The sequence below is a fragment of the Aegilops tauschii genome, chromosome 6 (genome assembly GCF_002575655.3).
Source record: "Aegilops tauschii subsp. strangulata cultivar AL8/78 chromosome 6, Aet v6.0, whole genome shotgun sequence".
Classification (NCBI taxonomy): Eukaryota; Viridiplantae; Streptophyta; class Magnoliopsida; order Poales; family Poaceae; genus Aegilops; species Aegilops tauschii.
In genome coordinates this window covers 151,086,804-151,106,431 of record NC_053040.3, presented here as the reverse complement: position 1 = coordinate 151,106,431, position 19,628 = coordinate 151,086,804, and positions in this window count along the sequence as shown.

Genomic DNA, 19,628 nt, shown 5'->3' with positions numbered 1-19,628 from the left:
TCACCAAAATGGTACTCCCTTCACAGCTATCTTCACTGGCCAGAATTTTTCAAGAATTTTGGAGAAATATTGGATAGGTGAAATGGTACCAAATTTGGTGGAGAGAAGTTATATAGGGAGGAGCATGATCTGGTAATTTATCAGGATTTTGAAGCAATATAAAGTGCACTTGCTTCACAACCTGAAAATATTGCCAGAATCAAAGATTTGATCCTGTGCTCACATAAATGATTGGATGGGGATGAAATTTGTAGGAGTGATATAATATGAGCACAAGAAGAGCCATGCAAAATTTCAACTCATTTGGATTCTCCTAGCTAGTACTTCCTTCACAGTGGCTTCTGTTTGACAGAAACTTTGAAAAATCACTAAGGAAGATTGTCTAGGCAAATAAAGTTGAATTTTGGCATGTGGCAATTATTTGGACATAAAATAATTCCCAACAAGTTTGGCAGCAAACAAGATTGGATAGGAGGCACTTCCTTCACAAAGTGCCACTCTGGACAGAAAGGAAGCTTAATTATTGGGGAATTATTCTTGGGCTAGGACAGGAAAGTTTGGGCATATTTGAGCAACATATGACCCAAAGGAATTATGAGAATTACTTGGGAATTCTTGGATGGACAGAAATATAGGTTGCTTCACAACCTAGGGCAGACAGGGTTATTCCTTAAAAAAAGGAATATTCCCTAAAAAAGATTTTAGGGTTTGGTCAAGCAGTGAAGTGACATGATGTTGGCAAGGTTTTGAGAATGATGAGCCACTTGGGAGAGGAAATGAAGACGATTTCCCAGGTGGCAAGGCCACAGAACCACTCCAAAAAGAAAAACAGAGCAAAAACCAATTAAATTAAAAGAAAAAGAAAAGGGCCAAAATCCAGGCTGTTACACATACCGATGACAAAGGGAATAACGTATCTTGTTTATGGGGTTTGACCGATAAAGATCTTCGTAGAATATGTAGGAACCAATATGAGCATCCAGGTTCCACTATTGGTTACTGACCAGAGATGTGTCTCGGTCATGTCTACATAGTTCTCGAACCTGTAGGGTGTGCACGCTTAACGTTCGATGACGATTTGTATTATGAGTTATGTGTTTTGGTGACCGAAATTTGTTTGGGGTCTCGAATGAGATCACGGACATGATGAGAAGTCTCGAAATGGTCTAGAGGTAAAGATTGATATATTGGAAGGTAGTATTCGGACACCGGAAGGGTTCCAGAATGTATCGGGTACATACCGGAGTATCGGAGGGGTTACCAGAATCCCCCGGGGAAAGATATGGGCCATATGGGCTATAGGAGGGAGACTAACCAGCCCACAAGGGGCTGGCACGCCCCCCACAAAGGAGGAGGCCGAATTGTATTAGGGAAGGGGTCGGTGCCCCCCTTTCCTTCTCCTACTCCCTCTCCTTTCCCCCTTTCCCCCTCCGGAAGAAGGAAAAAAAGGGGGGAGGGCGAATCCTACTAGGAGTGGAGTCCTAGTAGGACTCCCCTCTTCCTGGCGTGCCCCTTGTTGGCCGGCCTCCTCCTCCCCTCCTTTATATGCGGGGGCAGGGGCACCCCAAAGCACAACAGTTGTTCTCTTAGTCGTGTGCTGTACCCCCCTCCATAGTTTACTCCTTCGGTCATACCGTCATAGTGCTTAGGCAAAGCCCTGCACGGATCACATCACCATAACCGTCACCACGCCGTCGTGCTGACAAAACTGTCCCTCGACCCTCTGGTGGATCAAGAGTTCGATGGACACCATCGAGCTGAACGTGTGTTGAACTCGGAGGTGCCGTATGTTTGGTACTAGATCGGTTGGATCATGAAGACGTTCGATTACATCAACCGCGTTAACCTAACGCTTCCGCTTTTGGTCTACGTGGGTACGTGGACACACTCTCCACTCTCGTTGCTATGCATCTCCTAGATAGCTCTTGCGTGAGCGTAGGATTTTTTTTGAAATTGCATGCTGCGTTCCCCAACAGAGATGGCCCTCCCAAAGATGGGAGAGTTGTTGGTGATGACGATGACGATGATTTCCCCCTCCAGGAGGGAAGTTCCCCCGGCAAAATCGCTCCGCCGTAGGGCAAAAGTGCTCCTGCCCAAGTTCCGCCTCGAGACGGCGGCGCTTGATCCCGAAAGTCCTCTCCTTATTTTTTAGGTCAAAATGACTTATATACGAGAAGATGGGCACCGGTGGTGGGCCGAGGAGGGCACAACCCACCAGGGCGCGCCTGGGCGCCCTGGCGCGCCTAGGTGGGCCCCCTCTGGTAGTTATTTGCCGCAACAATTCTTAAATAATCCATAAAAAATCTATGCGAAGTTTCAAGTCATTTGGAGATGTGTAGAATAGGTAACTCTGACATAGCTTTTTCAGGTCCAGAATTGCAACAGCCGGTATTCTCCGTCCTTGTGTAAACCTTGCATAATATAAGAGAAAAGGCGTTAGAATTACTCCATAAACCATTATTATGCATAAAACATTATAAATAACAGTAGGAAAACATGATGCAAAATGGACGTATCAACTCCCCCAAGCTTAGACCTCGCTTGTCCTCAAGCGAAAACCGAAATCAAAAAACATGTCCACATGCTTAGAGAGAGAGAGGTGTCGGTAAAAACAAAATACGGACATAGAAGCATCATGTATATTATTAGAACAACAACAAACTGTATTATAGAACTTTTATCATAAACTTCTCATGAACAAGTAACAATTCATCACAACATCGAAGTATAAAGCATAAACTCTATTGAAAACGAACAACTATGTTCTCAGTCAACTTTGCAACCACAATTCATCATTTTTTCAGGAAGGGTCACGTATCGGAGCCTTTTGGCAAGTCGACATACTCAACCATCATATAGTCTTCTATGATTGCTAACTATCTCACCGCATACACATGAGCAAAATGTTTCAACCAGACACATAGGAAGATAGGGGCTTATAGTTTCGCCTCCCAACGCATTCACCTCAAGAGTGATGTCAACAATAATAACTGATGCCCACCCATATTCAACTAGAATGTACCTAGATCTTTCTACACCACATGGTGCTTGCCAAAAGAGAAAATAAAGAGGAATAGAGAGAAATACTTTGTCTCTTGCATAAAAGTAAATACATAAAAGTAAAAGATAGGCCCTTCGCAGAGGGAAGCAGAGGTTGCCATGAGCTTTTTGGTTGTATGCTGAATCTCTCAGTAAAGAATGTCATGTTATATTGCCCCTTATGATAGCAACCTTTATTATGCAGTCTGTCGCTTTTATTATTTGCCATCACAAGTTTGTACAATGCTCAATTTTCTCTTACACTAAATGATATTACACATTTAGAAGAAATTTTTATTGCCTTATTGCTCCGATGACAACTTACTTGAAGGATCTTACTCAGTCCATAGGTAGGTATGGTGGAGTCTCAAAACAAGATTTGAGTTTAAGGGTTTTGGATGCACAAGTAGTATCTCTACTTAGTGCGGAATTTTTGGTTAGCAAAGATATTGAGCAAGCACCACATGTTAAAGGATCTATGACAATATAACTTCTATTTGAATATGAACAAGCATAAATCATTACGTTGTCTTCCTTGTCCAATGTCAACAATTTTGGGATATAATATTTTGATGGGGGCTCACAATCATAAAATATGTCCAAGATAGTGTATTTGCATGTGAATCTTCTCTTCCCTTATTAATTCTTTCATGAATTGCATCACTGACCAATGCTATGTTTGTCAATCTCCAATAAATTTTACTACTTATACTTTTCCTTATGTGATGTCACTATTTACCATTACATTAGTGTATGATCTTTTCCAATTATTTCCTTTCTTTTTATTGGAACATGAAACTAAAGAAAGCAAAACTCAAACTAAACATTATTATATATCTCGCACACGATTACATCGAAAGATAGATCACTAAGCAAATACTCGAAAAGAAAGGATGGAACTAAACTTTTATTCAACTAAATCAAAAGATAACTAAGGATCGATCTGAAATAGATAAAGGCAAAGATAGTGGTGGTGATACGATACCGGGTGACGGAGTAATTGACCACGGGTACCCCGAAGACGGCGAGACAATAATTCAAGACATCGGGGCTAGCAAAGCCCCTCAGTCCGACTGCCCGGCCGCTCCTGCCGGCTCCCCGTCCGACTGCGCTGACCAGCCGGCTGCCGACTGCGCAATCAGCCGGCTGCCGACTCCAGCTCGACCCGACACCGACAAGACCCCGACGAGACGGCCATACCGCGGACGAGACAGCTGTACCGCGACGCCATCATGTACATTGTCACTTGTCCCTGGGCACTATTTATGAAGTGACCCAGGGGACAAGTGTGACACCCCACCATACCTAGCTATCATACCTACCTAGCTTACATCCTAAGCTACCCCTCAAGCCTATATATATGAGCATCCATCCATCCATCCAGGATGGACTCACACTCCCACACACTCACGCATGCATGCTCATGCACTTGCGGCCATGCACACACTTGTGCTCATATGCATATACAAAGCCAGATGCCTATGGCACTGAGCTCAGATACAGCTCCAGGAGCACTTTGTACTGCCCGATGTACACCCCAGATATATATACTCAGACATGCAGGATTAGGGGTTTTATCTCTCCGGAGAGCCCCGAACCTGGGTAAACTAGCGCGTGCTACTAGCATACCCGCTCCCGGTCCTATGAGCAGCAGTCTTACCCTCACACTAAGCCCTTGTGGCATCTGTCGCCTCGCACCTCCCCCGTGAGAATACCCCGACATTTGGCACCCACTGTGGTGTGGTACTACTACTATGCTACCACGCTGCTGCTGGTTTTGCAGTCCGGGCAGGACCATTTTCGTCTTCACCGCCGCGGCGTCGCGCCGTCTCTCCGATAGTGGTCGGGGGCTCGACATCAGCATGCCCCCGGAATGGCCGCGAGGGGCGGCACGTCCTCGCCGTCGGTCCTTGGCCTCTTCATCACCACCACTGCGACGCCGGTCGTCCGCCCGTGCACGCCGCGCCGCCTCGCTTCTGTCGGCCGCATCCATCCGCGTGCCGCTCGCGTCCGCTCTCCTCTATGCTGCGCCTCCCTTGCTCCTCCGTTTGCTCCTCCGAGGCAATGGCCAGATAATGGTTAGATGCTTCCTGTACAATGGCCATGCATCGCCAAAACCTTGGTCATACACTTCCCAGAAGGAAACCAGATATGCCCCATACACTACCCAGACATTAGTCAGACACAAATCGGATATTGCCCATACGATAGCCAGATAATTCCCTATACACTTCCCAGATATGACTCGGACGCTGCCCGAATACTGCCCGTGCACTGGCTCGTTCCGGCCTGCTGCGGCGCTTACTATCGTGCCCATCTTCTGTTGCATCTCCGTGGGCCTCCTCCCCGTGCTAAGTCGCAAGGAGCAGCAGTGCATGACCTCTCAACCGTGCCGCCTCTGCTCGTAGAAGAGCTCCCTGCTACCGCTACTTTCTGCTGGCCCTTGCACATCGACGCTGAAGCCCGAGCTCCGCCTCGCCCCAGCAACGTCCCCACAGACGTGCCTCATCGCCGCGGCGACTCGCTCCCACGCCACCCAGCCTTGGCTCCCTGTTGTCGCTGCTCCGCTGCAGTCACGGCCACCAGAGCCCCCCTACGCCTGCTTCCACTCGCTCTCCACCAACGGCCCCGTCGTCGACTCCTTCGAGGTTGCGCCCGTCCGTCCACTCCCCCGTGCCCGAGGCTCCCCGTCGCTGGCCCCCGCGCGCTGCATCGACCCCCCGCGTCTCCTCTGCCCGCGGCTGGACGCCCCGCGCCCGCCGGTCTTGCCCGGGCCGGCTCCGCCTCCGTCCGCGGCTTTGCCTCCCCGCGTTGACCCGGCCGCCCCACGCCGGCTCCGGCTCCCCGCGTCCACCCATCCGCCCCACGCCGTGTCCGGCTCCCCGCGTCGACCCAGCCACCCCACGCCAGGTCCGGCTCCCGCACCGCCCCTCGGCTGCCACGCCCCTCGCCGCCTCCGGCTCGGTCCCCCGCCCGCCGGCCTCGTCTTCAATCCGGCCCGCCGCCTCCGCTCCCGCGCTGCGTCCTGATCGCCGGCCGCTGCGGCATCCCAGCCTCCTGCGCTAGCCGGCTCCGCCCGGTGACCCGGCCTGCCGGCTTCCCCGGTAACCCGGCCTGCCGGCTTCCTCGGTAACCCGGCCTGCCGGCTCCCCCGCAACCCGGACGCCGGCCTCTAGCGCGACCCGGCCGTTGGCTTCTGCCGCGTCCCGCTCCTACCGGCTCGTCAGGCAGAGCATAAAAAGAATAGAGAGAAGAAAACAAGAGGTCGGCTGGAGTGTGTCCGACTGCACACAGCCGGGTGTTAAAAAAAAGAGAAAGCAAAACTTGTATACGGGCATGCATGGCCGGTTGCACGTCCAGGAGCACGGCCGCGTGCGCGTGGCCGGCTGCACATCCGCTGCGTGGCCGGCTGCATGGCCAGCAGTCCAGCCGGCTGCTCTGGACGACTCCCCGCGTCATCACTCAGCCGGCTGACCGGCTGTCCGCTTTGATGCCTTGCCAGCTGGGGGCTCCAGTCGGGCTCCGCCGCCTGGCGGTCGGGCCTGATCGACTGTGGCGTCCCTCGAGCACCCGGAGGCTCGGGCCACCTGCCGGAGATCAACCTCTGCCTCGTCTGGGCCAAAAAGCAATGTAAGCTCCTCACCCGCTTATTTTTGCACCACGCAAACACGGATAACCCCGAGCGACGCTCGGGGACCACCTCCGTTTTTATTACAGTTGCACCACTGTTTGCCCTGGCGCCAACCAGAGTTGGCCCGGAGGCTGGCTGCTTGGCCTGAGACGTTAGTTCCCGCAGACGGCTTAGTAGCGTGCGCGGTACCAAAGGCCAACTCTTAGTCACAGACCGCAGAGCGGCTGTCCGGCTAGCAAGAGTGAACGCGGGAGGCCACCCACGCGAAAAACGTCCGGGAAGAAAAAACGGTTCGGGCGACCCGGTCGTTTCTTTTACGAGTATCTGCTTGTCAAATCTGCTCCCATAGTCTGAGTACTGTACACTCCACTCCGCGGCCCACTCTCAGCCACAGACCGCAGAGCGGCTGTCCGGCAAGCGAGAGCACAAGCCAAAGAGTGGAGGGAACATGAAAAAGATTGAAGGGGGCTCGGACGAAACCGAGTCGGCACCCTCCGCATAAAATTTTCAATGCTAAAAGCAAATATTTGATATATCTGCGCGGACTAACTTTGTTTTTTGCATGATCATTTCCGTGGGAAACCCGCCTCCTCACTCGGAGGCTCAGAGGCTACGCTCAGTGGGTAAGCTGGCGCGCCCCCACTGGAAGCAAACCGCGCCGGCGCACCTCCCCCGTGAGAATACCCCGACACCAGGACTCCTCCTCCAAGCTTGGCACAAGCCAATGGGAGTGCCCATACCCGATACTCAAGTCTCCTTTGGTGATGAAGAAGTTGTTGGTGATGAGGTAGTCGCGATCTTATCTTCAGGTTTCAATGGAAAAGGCTCACCATCATAAGAGGAGGAGTGAGTCTCGTGCGTCCTGCAACTGGCAGCCAAACTCATACCTTGAAACCTTGCCTCATATTCAAAGACTTGGTTTTGGAGATCATAGATTTGGATTTGCAGAAATTTGATTTGCTCATTGAAGGTGAAGACGATGTCCTTCATGGATTTTCCATCCACCCCGAGATCACGGGTGTAGTCCGCGATCATGAGGTGATTGGCATTGAGTCCACGTTCCACCATCCCCTTTCACTTGAAGACTTCTTGCTCCATAGCTTCGAGCCTGGCATCCACGGTCCCCGTCCCTTTGGGGCCCTGGATGTCGCGGATGTGGAGCATCCCCTCACACATCTCGATGGCTTGAGGGTGCTGCATCACCTCCCGCAAATACGGGTTGATGACGTTCTGGAAGAACTTGTCCTTGGAGGAGCTCGAAGAGGCCATGGTGATCTAGATCTTTCAAAAAACAGCAAGAAAAGAAACAGAAGATTTCTCCGCGATATGGTGGTCAATAGGTTCGGGGGGGGGGGGGGGTATATAAAGATTTTTTATCCCGGGAAACAAGCAAACGGGAGAAAAACAGGGTCCAGAAGGTACCCGAGGTGCGCACAGCCCACCTGGGCGCGCCTGGCTTGTCTTGTGCCGACTAGGGTTACCTTCCTAGTTGTTTCTTATTTTCCTATTTTTTTAATATATTCCAAAACTAACAGGAAATATTTTTGCGGATTTTTCGGAGTCTGTTTACTTACCGTATCACGTACCTCCTCTTTTTCGGTTATTCTGGAGTGTTCCGGAAGGTTTCTTTTATGTGTTCTTCCGGTGTCATAGTTTGGATAATATTGCTTTCAACATTAATGGGCGTACCAGAGATATAATGTTTTATTCTTTGCCCGTTGACAACCTTCGGGTTAGTACCTTCGAAATTATTTATTTTAATAGCTCCAGAACGATAAACCTCCTCGATGATATATGACCCTTCCCATTGAGGGAGCCCTGGATTAAGGGGTCCTCGGGCGTCCGAGCTATGTGACGTGGGCCAGACTAATGGGCCATGAATATACAAGACAGAGGACTTCTTCCCGTGTCCGGATGGGACTCTCCTTTAGATGGAAGCGAAGCTTGGCGTTCGGATATGAAGATTCCTTCCTCCGTAAACCGACTCTGTACAACCCTAGGTCCCTTGGTGTCTATATAAACCGGAGGGTTTTGTCCGTAGAGGCAATCATAATCATACAGGCTAGACGTCTAGGGTTTAGCCATTACGATCTCGAGGTAGATCAACTCTTGTAAACCCCATATTCATCCAAGATGATCAAGCAGGAAGTAGGGTATTACCTGCATCAAGAGGGCCCGAACCTGGGTAAACATCGTGTCCATGTCTCCTATTTCCTTTGATCCTCAGATGCACAGTTCGGGACCCCCTACCCGAGATCCGCTGGTTTTGACACCGACGTTGGTGCTTTCATTGAGAGTTCCGCTGTGTCGTCATCAGAAGGTTCGATGGCTCCATCAGTCATCTACAACAATGTTGCCCTGAGGGAGGTCTTTCTCCCCGGCCAAATCTTTGTGTTCGGCGGCTTCGCACTGCGGGCCAACTCGCTTGGCCATCTAGAGCAGATCGACAGCTATGCCCCAGGTCACCAGATTAGTTTTGGAAATCTGGATTATGTCACAGATATCCGAGGATATTTGATCTTCCCAGGGTTCGCGACTGTCGTGGATCTAAGAGTGACAGTAGAATGGGGGTAGGTTTGGGGAGGCAAGATCCTAGCTATGGCGAAGTTGTACACATGAGTTTTACGAGTTCAGGCCCTTCGCGGAGGAAGTAATAGCCCTAAGTCTCGGAGCCCGGAGGCGGTCAACTGGATTATGCGTGTGTGTGTGTGTGTTACAGGGGGTCAAACCCTTGTGCCAGTGGAGGGGGTGGCTTATATAGAGTGCGCCCAGACCCCAGCCAGCCCACGTTACAAGGGGTTTAAGTTACATAAAGAGATGGCGTTACTGGTAACGCTAGTAATAAAGTGACATAAATCATCATTAAGTCTATGAAGTAAACGCCCGACCATTGCTGTGCAGAGTGACTTTAGATCTACTGTCTGTCGAGTGATAGTTGTTGCGGTCGAGTGGCTTCGAGTCTTCCGAGTGGAACGCTTATGGTCGAATGGATGATGATATCCCTCGAATGCTTCTGGCTTTAGGGTGATGTCCTAGGGGAGGGTATCTAGGTCAGGCCTATGACCCTACCCTTGGTACATAGCTTCATCAGTGACCCCAACCTCTGCTCTGGCCTTAGATCCAGAGCGCATGACCAGGTCCGAAGACGGGATTTCCGAGCCCACCGGACTTTTTGCGGTTATTGTGCCTAGTACGGGAGAGCCAGAGGAAGTAGTGTCACTGGCAATCATCATGAAGCCGGACTCTTCTCCGAACACTGGCTCCGAACCCTCGGAGTTCGTGTGAGCTCGGCCAAGGAGTTTCCCTCCCGCCGTACCCCACGGACTCTCTTCTCCCTGGCCAAACCTCACCTTTAAGTGAGGCTCTGGACTTAATGCGATGCCTCGTCATTACAGAGCGGCAACATCCGAACTATGCCTAGCCCGGACTAGGGGCTGAGAGCGGGGAATTTTACGTCCCACCCACCACCCACTTCATAGCCACTTTCGAGGACTTAACCGACATGCTCAATCACGGCTCCGAAGACATCGACGGTATGGACGATGATGCCGGAGAAGGGCAGGCCCAAAACCCGCCGTTTACCGGACGCTGGACGGCCACCTCTTCATATGACGTGTACATGGTGGATACACCCAAAAAGGGTAAAGTGATAACGAGAAAAATCCAGTTGAGGATAAGCCTCCTAAGGCACAACCAAAGCGCCGACGTCAGCGACGCCGCTCTAAATCATGCCGTGGAAAAAACAGCAATACCGGCACCGAAGACAACAATACTCCGGACGACGCCAATGACCAAGAAGACCCCGTCGAGCCAACCTCCGAACAGGACGATTGGGAAGATGGGCAAATTAGCCCTGATGAACAGGCTGCAAACGAAGACTCATAGGATAGTAATTACCTTCCACTCTCTGAGGATGAGGTGAGCCTCGGCGACGAAGACTTTATCGTGCCTGAGGAACCCCTTGAGCAGGAGTGCTTTAAGCGCTGGCTAATAGCCACTGCAAGGAGCCTAAAAAAGAAGCAGCAGCAGCAGCTTCAAGCTGACCAAGATCTGCTCAATGACAGGTGGACTAATGTCCTGGCAGCTGAGGAATATGGCCTCGGGCGCCCAACCAAGATTTACCCAATGCGTAAGCTGCTACCTCAATTCAACGACGAGGCACTGGAGCTCGTACCATCAGCACGTAACGTGGCCGACCGACCACCATGTGGTTGTGGCAAAATGACAATTCAAGCCGAACACCAGCCCGTACTACCTCGCCGTAAAACTAGAGACACAACAGCTCGGGAATATACGTACGATCTACGGCAGGACTTGGAAAATAGAGCAGGTCAGACCAGATCGATCTATGGATCGCGGGGGCATGCCACGATGCACGAGGACGGCTATCTAGCCTGGCGCGACAAGCATAACCACACCCAGGCCGAAAACTACAGACGGACTCCATCCGAACTGCATCGTGATTTGGCCCGATATAGAGGCGCCGCACACCCCCTCTGCTTCACTAACGAAGTAATGGAGTATGAATTCCCAGAAGGGTTTAAACCCGTGAATATCGAATCATATGATGGAACAACAGATCCCACAGTAAGGATTGAGGACTTTTCCTCCATATTCATATGGCCCGCGGTGACGATCTTCATGCCATCAAATACCTCCTGCTAAAGCTCAAGGGACCAGCTCGGCACTGGTTAAATAGCCTGCCAGAAAACTCCATTGGCAGCTTGGAGGACTTGGAAGATGCCTTCCGCGACAACTTCCAGGGTACATACGTCCGACCTCTGGATGCCGATGACTTAAGTCACATCGTTCAACAGCCCGCAGAGTCGGCCAGGAAATTCTGGACCAGGTTCCTAATTAAAAAGAACCAGATCGTCGACTGTCCGGATGCCGAAGGCCTAGCGGCCTTTAAGCACAGCATGCACGACGAATGGCTCACCCGACACCTTGGCTCTCGGCGCCGCCGCTCTGTTCGAGCTCCGCCCGCTGCAATGGGGAAGGAGAAGATGGTGGTCTTGGAGCGCGTGAAGAAGGCGACGGCGAACGCGAAGGGGAAGAAGTCCAGCCGGGGCGGATCTTCGTCGAGTTCCGGCCTGCCGCGCGGCTGGATCCAGGGCGATTGGATTCGGTCGACGATCCGTCAGGATGACATCGACGATCTGCTCGAGGGGGGATTGATCCCCCACGAATCAGCGCGGCTCCCGGTGGACGAGACCGAGCCGCGGCCGCATGAGGGTGAGTGTGTTCTCCTGGCTATTCGACCGCGGGTTTTCTTTGCCTCCCCATCCTTTCTTCCGAGGTATCTTGAACTTCTTTGGAGCACAACTTCATCACTTTTCCCCCAACACCATCGTGTCCATGTGCGAGAATTTCCTGGGTTGTCGACCACACTGGGGACTCTTCAAGCACATTTTCACGTGTCGTTCTCAGTCGGTCAAGGAGGCCAATCCGAGTGACAAGAGGACGCATGTGATCCAGATGTGTGGGGGTCTCGGGATTCAAATGAGAGGTAAAAGCACTTTCCCAGCCATGATCCTTCCCGAGTCAGTCAGAGGGTGGCAGTCGACCTGGTTCTACTGCAAAGACCGGCCGACTCCAGGTCAGTCGACGGGACTTCCCCCCTTTTCCGTCGCTCAAGTCAAGAAGCCCTCCACCTTGAAAGTGACCCTGGGGGAGAAAGCGGAGGTGAAGGTGCTGGTCGAGCGAGTGGTCCAGCTCGTCCGTGATGGCGTGACCGGCATGGATCTGTTGGAGGTCTTCCTCATACGACGCATTCAGCCACTTCAAGCTCGTGACCATCCGATGTGGATGTATTCGGGCATTGATGATAGCACTCGGATCCACCCAGAGGAAGTTGACGAGGATACAGTGGAGCAGTGGCTGAGGGGTATCACTGGCAACAAGGATAACCCCAGGGGGTCCAGGAGGATCCCTCCACTCGACAACTCGTATGAACCAGACAAGGTCCAACTCTAAATTCCCGAGTGTTTTCTTGATTTATCATGTAATTGTTTGTTGTGAACCGACTGATTTTTTTTGTTTCGCTTGTTGTCTTTCAGGCCCTTACTGTGATGTACTAGATGCCCAACGGGGAGCAGGAGCAGGATCCAGAGGGGGAGGCGAGCGGAGGCGAGAGCGGCGAGTGGCACTCTGATGGAGAAGAGGACGAGGAGAGCGACGACCCGAGTGATGAAGAAGAGGTCGACTCACCTCCCCGTAGGGAAAGGCGATCCAAGCACACTCACGATCCGGCAAGCATCCGTGGTAAAGCGACTGCGCAGACCGGGCAGTCGTCAAAGCGCCCTCGAACATCTTCTCCTGCGCCGACTAAGAAGGCACCGAAGCAACCGAAAGCTGCGCTGTCAAAACCGCAGAAGGCCCTGCCCAGGATCAAAGTGGACATCCCCATTGCTTCCGGGTAATTTCTGAATTTGACTCCTTAATTTGGCACGACTCGTTCTTTGGTCGACTTACTTCCCCGTTCTGACCGAGTGGATTTTGAATCTGCAGTGCTGCTACTTCTGGGACTTCTGCTCATAAAAACGAAGATGAGGACATGGAAGATGCGGTCACTTCTAACCCAGCTATGGTCTTTGCAAACTTGTCTTTATTTTCTCAATCTTGTTGTTGGTCGACTGAATTCTCGTGATTGACTCTTTTTGCAGCTCCTCCCAATGTTATTGATCTCCCAGACGACGAAGAGGATGTGCCGCTGAAGCCCTTGGGAAGGAGAAGCAGGAAGACGTCATCTGGCAAGACGCCTCAGTCGACGCCGGTGATGGAACCGATAATCCAGGAGGCTGGCGATGCCAATCGGACTTCTGTCACCTTTGATGTACCACTGTCGAGTGCTCAACCTTCAGCGTCAACCGCGCAGACTCCAGCTGAACCACCTTCACTTTTTGCTGCACATCATGTCCTAGAGGACCAGGTGGGTGCTGCTAAGGAGGCTATACGTCAGGAGGGCATTATGATGGAGCAGATGAAGATGGTCCGGGAGGCTAGCCAAGCTGCTTATGACGCCAGCTCGGCTCTCCAGAGCAACGTCCAGGTTAGTAGATTGCCGACTGTCTCTTTAGCTTGTTCTGTTAGGATATGCTACCTGAAAACTTTCCTTGAAGGATCTTTCCATCGGTCTACATTTTGCATTAGTACACCCAGTGGGTGCTTTGACATGCCGTTGAGTAGATTTGTGTCTTGAGTCGACTAATTTATGTCAATTGAATCTTTGAACCAGTGGGGGCACGCTAAGTGCACCCACTGGGTGTAGTCCCCGAGACCATAGTTGACTGCGGGTAGTCGACTCGGTCTGAGAATCGGAATTTTTCTCACTCGACCTGGACGAACCGTGTCGAGTGGAACATGAGCCAGTGGGGGTATGCTAAGTGCACCCACTGGGTGTAGTCCCCGAGACCATAGTGGATTGCGGGCAGTCGACTGTGGTCTGAGAATCACTCTTCTCTCTCTTTTGTTTACACTCGGTCTGGGCGGACCATGTCGAGTGGAAATTGGACCAGTGGGGGCACGCTAAGTGCACCCACTGGGTGTAGTCCCCGAGACTACTGTTGGATGTTTGATTCAGCAGTAGTCTTAGAACCTGTTGAATTTATCACTCTATTGTTCTGAAGTAACCAATCTTTTCACCTGCCGACTGACTATCCTTTGATTACATAAATCCTATGAACTTGGAGCTCATTTTGCTAACCTGGAGCAGAAGCACATTCAGCTCAACCTCGACCTGGAGCTAGCCAAAACAAACTTGCAGAAGGCCAAGGACGAAGCTGCTGGTATGAAAAACTCGTCGACTGCTTATTTATTGAACTGGGTGTTATTTGCTTTTTCTGAACCGAGTGTTGCTTCTTTCAGAAACACTAAACCAAGATCTGGCGAAGAAGGATCAAGACCTTGTAGCTGTGCAGAAAGCGGTTGAAGATAAAACTGCACTGGCTGACCAAAAGCTGGCTTCAGTCGGCAAGCTGGAAGAGGAGAATGCCAAGCTGAAAACTTCCCTTGATGAAGACAACAAGGAGGCGACTCGTCTGAAGAAGGACAAGAAGAACCTGACCGAAAAGATGGAAGGCATAGCTCGCAAGCGGGACGATCTGGAGAATTATCTGGGAGGGCTTGCCAAGAAGCTGTACATCATGCTTGAAGGTGCTTTCCTTTGTCTGACTGACTTGTTGCTGTCGACTCGATATATAACCATTGACTCATCGTTGTATTGTGTGTGCAGAATTTTGCCAGAACTTCGAGGAAGAAACTATACGAGTTGAAACGAGCTTGGACCCCATCCTCTCTCCTATAAAGGATGAAGCTGCTATGAACGTGCTCCGACTGGAATCCCGTGTCGCTGGCATTGTCGACTATCTGGCTCGATTGAAAGTCACGGTGTCGCGAATTGACATGGCACTCTGGCCAAGGGCAACGCTCCAGAATGACCTTGAATCTCTGATGACTCGACTTAATGAGGTTCCCGGTCGAGTGCAAGAATGGAAGAAGTCCTCCGCTTGGTGCGGCGCTGATGTGGCTCTGTCCCTGGTTCGTGTCCACTGCTGGGAAGTGCGAGAAGAGAAGCTGGCGGTGATCAAGGTTGCCAATACCAAGAGTGTAACGCCCACGATGCAGCTATATCTCCCACGTGCCGAGGCACGACTTAGAGGCATAACCGCATAGTGGTTTTGTCGCAAGAAGGGTCATCTTTAGACAATCCCATGTAATGAACAAGAATGGGATAAAGAGTTGGCTTACAATCGCCACTTCACACAATACATAAATATTATTCATACATCATCCAAAATACAAACATATAGACCGACTACGGTCAAGATCCAAATGAAAATAAGACAACCCCAAATGCTAGATCCCCGATCGTCCCAACTGGGCTCCACTACTAATCATCAGGAAAAGACACATAATAACGACCACGTTCCTCGTCGAACTCCCACTTGAGATCGACCCCATCATCTGCACTTCCATAAGTTGAGAAGCCACTTAGAAAAAGATATGGAATCAACATATGATTTCGAAGTAACTCGAATACCACAATACAAAACAAAACAAGTATTGGCTTGCAGAATAAGCCGGAACAAACATATGATAGATATTTCATCCGAAGTTTTCGTGGTGGGGCCCACACGGGCTCAATCGTACAGCACCATCATGTACAAGGCTGTGCACATGACATACGAAGCGTCCCCGAGTCGGCATAGCCATGGACTCTTTAAGACACTACGAGACCACTGTAAAACCAACCATGTACAGGCGGACCACTAGACGTCGAACCCCAATCTCATATCATGCGTCTGTCGGAAAGATATCCTAAGGCTACTTGAATTCCCACTTATAAACTCCCGAAACTTTCTGGTTATGCAATCTGGTGTTGGGGATACGGGGGACACAAAATATATCACCCAAACTAGCAATCCCTAGATCCAGCTGTATCCATCCGTCAACACATAACCAAGAAACCTTCGGAAATCGTTTCCCTCAACCTTCGAAAAACATCCGTTATACAAGTTATGGCAATACTCCCGAACTCCCGCCCCAGTACTGGGTGGCGTCGAGGTGATCTCACCAACAACTGCATAAAAGAGATTTCGATGTCGGTGAAACTCAGGTATTCCAGAACTGCAACGATAAAATTGTGACGACAACACCTCGGAGCTCAACTCCCCGGGACACTGCCACAACCCCTAAATGTCAGGAGGCACCAAGAACAATGTTCTCGTCACAAAACCATCGGAACGATTCCAAGATACCCGCGTGATCCTAAAAAAAAATTTAAGTGAAATTTGAGGAGAGAATAGTCAAAACTTCTACGTCAGGAGACCTCACCAGAGCGACGAAGGGACTGAGGAGTAAAAAGAATCCTACTCTCCGATATATATAATCCTAAGACTCAAAATATTTTTGTTCTAGACTCAACAACGCCAGCGATTCGATCAAGCAGGGGGCTCCTAAGTCGGGGAAGGCTCTGATACCAACTTGTAACGCCCACGATGCGGCTATATCTCCCACGTGTCGAGGCACGACTTAGAGGCATAACCGCATAGTGGTTTTGTCGCAAGAAGGGTCATCTTTACACAATCCCATGTAATGAACAAGAATGGGATAAAGAGTTGGCTTACAATCGCCACTTCACACAATACATAAATATTATTCATACATCATCCAAAATACAAACATATAGACCGACTACGGTCAAGATCCAAATGAAAATAAGACAACCCCAAATGCTAGATCCCCGATCGTCCCAACTGGGCTCCACTACTGATCATCAGGAAAAGACACATAATAACGACCACGTTCCTCGTCGAACTCCCACTTGAGATCGACCCCATCATCTGCACTGGCATCGTCGGCACCTGCAACTGTTTTGGTAGAATCTGTGAGTCACGGGGACTCAGCAATCTCACACCCGCGAGATCAAGACTATTTAAGCTTATAGGAAAGGATGGTGTAATAAGGTGGAGCTGCAGCGGCAATAAGCATATATGGTGGCTAGCATACGTAAAAGAGAGCGAGAAGAGAAGCAATGGAACGGTCGTCTTCTAGAAATGATCAAGAAGTGATCCTGAACTCCTACTTACGTCATTCATAACTCAGACCGTGTTCACTTCCCAGACTCCGCCGAGAAGAGACCATCACGGCTACACACACAGTTGGTGTATTTTAATTGGTCAAGTGACAAGTTCTCTACAACCGGACATTAACAAATTCACATCTGCCTCATAACCGCGGGCACGGCTTTCGAAAGATAATACCCTGCAGGGGTGTCCCAACTTAGCCCATCATAAGCTCTCACGGTCAACGAAGGATAAACCTTCTCCTGGAAAGCCCCGATCAGTCTCGGAATCCCGGTTTACAAGACATTTCGACAATGGTAAAACAAGACCACCAAAGCCCCCGAATGTGCCGACAAATCCCGATAGGAGCTGCACATATCTCGTTCTTAGGGCACAGCGGATGAGCCAGACGTTGGGTTGGCATAGACCCTGGTTGCCCAGGGGGCGCCGGACATCGCTCGGTTTGGGCCAGCACTCGAAGGAGCACTGGTCCGGGGGTTTAAAATAAAGATGACCCTCGGGCTCGCGAAAACCCGGGGGAAAAGGCTTAGGTGGAAAATGGTAAAACCAAGGTTGGGCCTTGCTGGAGGAGTTTTATTCAAGGCGAACTGTCAAGGGGGTCCCATAAATCACCCGACCGCGTAAGGAACACAAACTCAAGGAACATAATCCCGGTATAACAGTAACTAGGGCGGCAAGAGTGGAACAAAACACCAGGCATAAGGCCGAGCCTTCCACCCTTTACCAAAATATATATAGATGCATTAATTAAATAAGAGATATTGTGATATCCCAAGATATCCATGTTCCGACATGGAACAAACTTCAACTTCACCTGCAACTAGCAACGCTATAAGAGGGGCTGAGCAAAAGCGGTAACTTAGCCAATCAACGGTTTGCTAGGAAAGGATGATTAGAGGCTGACATGGCAAAATGGGAGACATGATATAGCAAGTGATAGGTACCGGAGCATGGCAATAGAGCGAACAACTAGCAAAGCAAAGATAGAAGTGATTTCGAGGGGTGGTCATCTTGCCTGCAAGGTTCTCAGAGTTGTCGAAAGCTTGATCCTCGTAAGCGTACTCACCAGGTTCCTCGTTCACGAACTCGTCTCCCAGCTCTACCCAAGACAAGAACACAAGCAAACGGAACCACAATCAATCACGAGAAATGCGCAAGCAACATGATGTAAAACATGTATGATATGCGATGCATATGCGTGCTCCGGAAGGAAAATGATGAACATGGCAGTAACTTGGCAAACCAAGCATGCCACTGGAAAGATGAGATGATTTCGGTCGAAATCGATATAAAGATCACCGGAATCGGATGCATGGTTTGCAAATGGCAAGCAAAACAAGAATGACACAAATCTGCGATTAACAGCATGATAGCACTTGAAATGCAACAAGTAACAATGCTACAGCACTCCAACATAGCAACAAAGCATAAGGCAGTAATCTACAGGAGATGCTTGACAAAAGATGAACATTGAGCTACGGTTAGATCACAACATATCAAGCTCAAACAGGCATGGCAAAAGTGCAAAAGATAACAGGATCACAGACTTAGTGAAAAACTGGACATGGCAGAAAACAGCATCAGGTAGTGATGTTCAGAGCACGAAATCAACATGCTACAGGAACTTAACATAGCAAAACAAGGCAAGGCAGTGTTCTACTAAATGCACATGACAAAAGTCCCTTAATGACCATAAGCCAAAAAGGACAAGAAGATATGATGGCAAGCATGTAAACATAGCAAGTTTCGTTAACAGGTTTCAGACTTGGCAGAAAAACAGAGCATGGCAGAAATAATAATATGTAGGCCTCTTTGTGAGCTTGATGCACTCACTACAAAGTAATGCATGACAAAACTAGTATACCTACAGCAAGATGGCATGTTTATGAAGCTAACCATGGCAAGAACACAGGCATAGCATATATGGATCAACTACAATAAGCTTGGCAAAATTGCATATCATGTTAAGAATCTGCCAGAAATATTTTATAGCAAAAGTAGAGCAAAATTGAGTCATGCTATGGCACTCCATAATTGCAAACAAGGGCAGGAATGGATCAATTACAACTATAGCTACAAAACATCCTTACTGAACATCTCCAAAATATGCATGGATCTCTCTGTAGCATCAAGTTTACATGGCAACAAAATAACAGCAGACAAAGACACGGAGAAATCAGTGTCCCTGAAATCAGAAATATTACGGGGCCTACTTTGCATGCTTGTGCTAGTCACCACAGAGATCACAAAAATACATGGACTACACCACTGGAAAGATGGCATGGCATACTTCAAAACACATGTAGAGCTCATGGCCATGAGATGCACAGAATAAATGATACAAAAATGACAAATCTCCAAGTTCTGTTAAG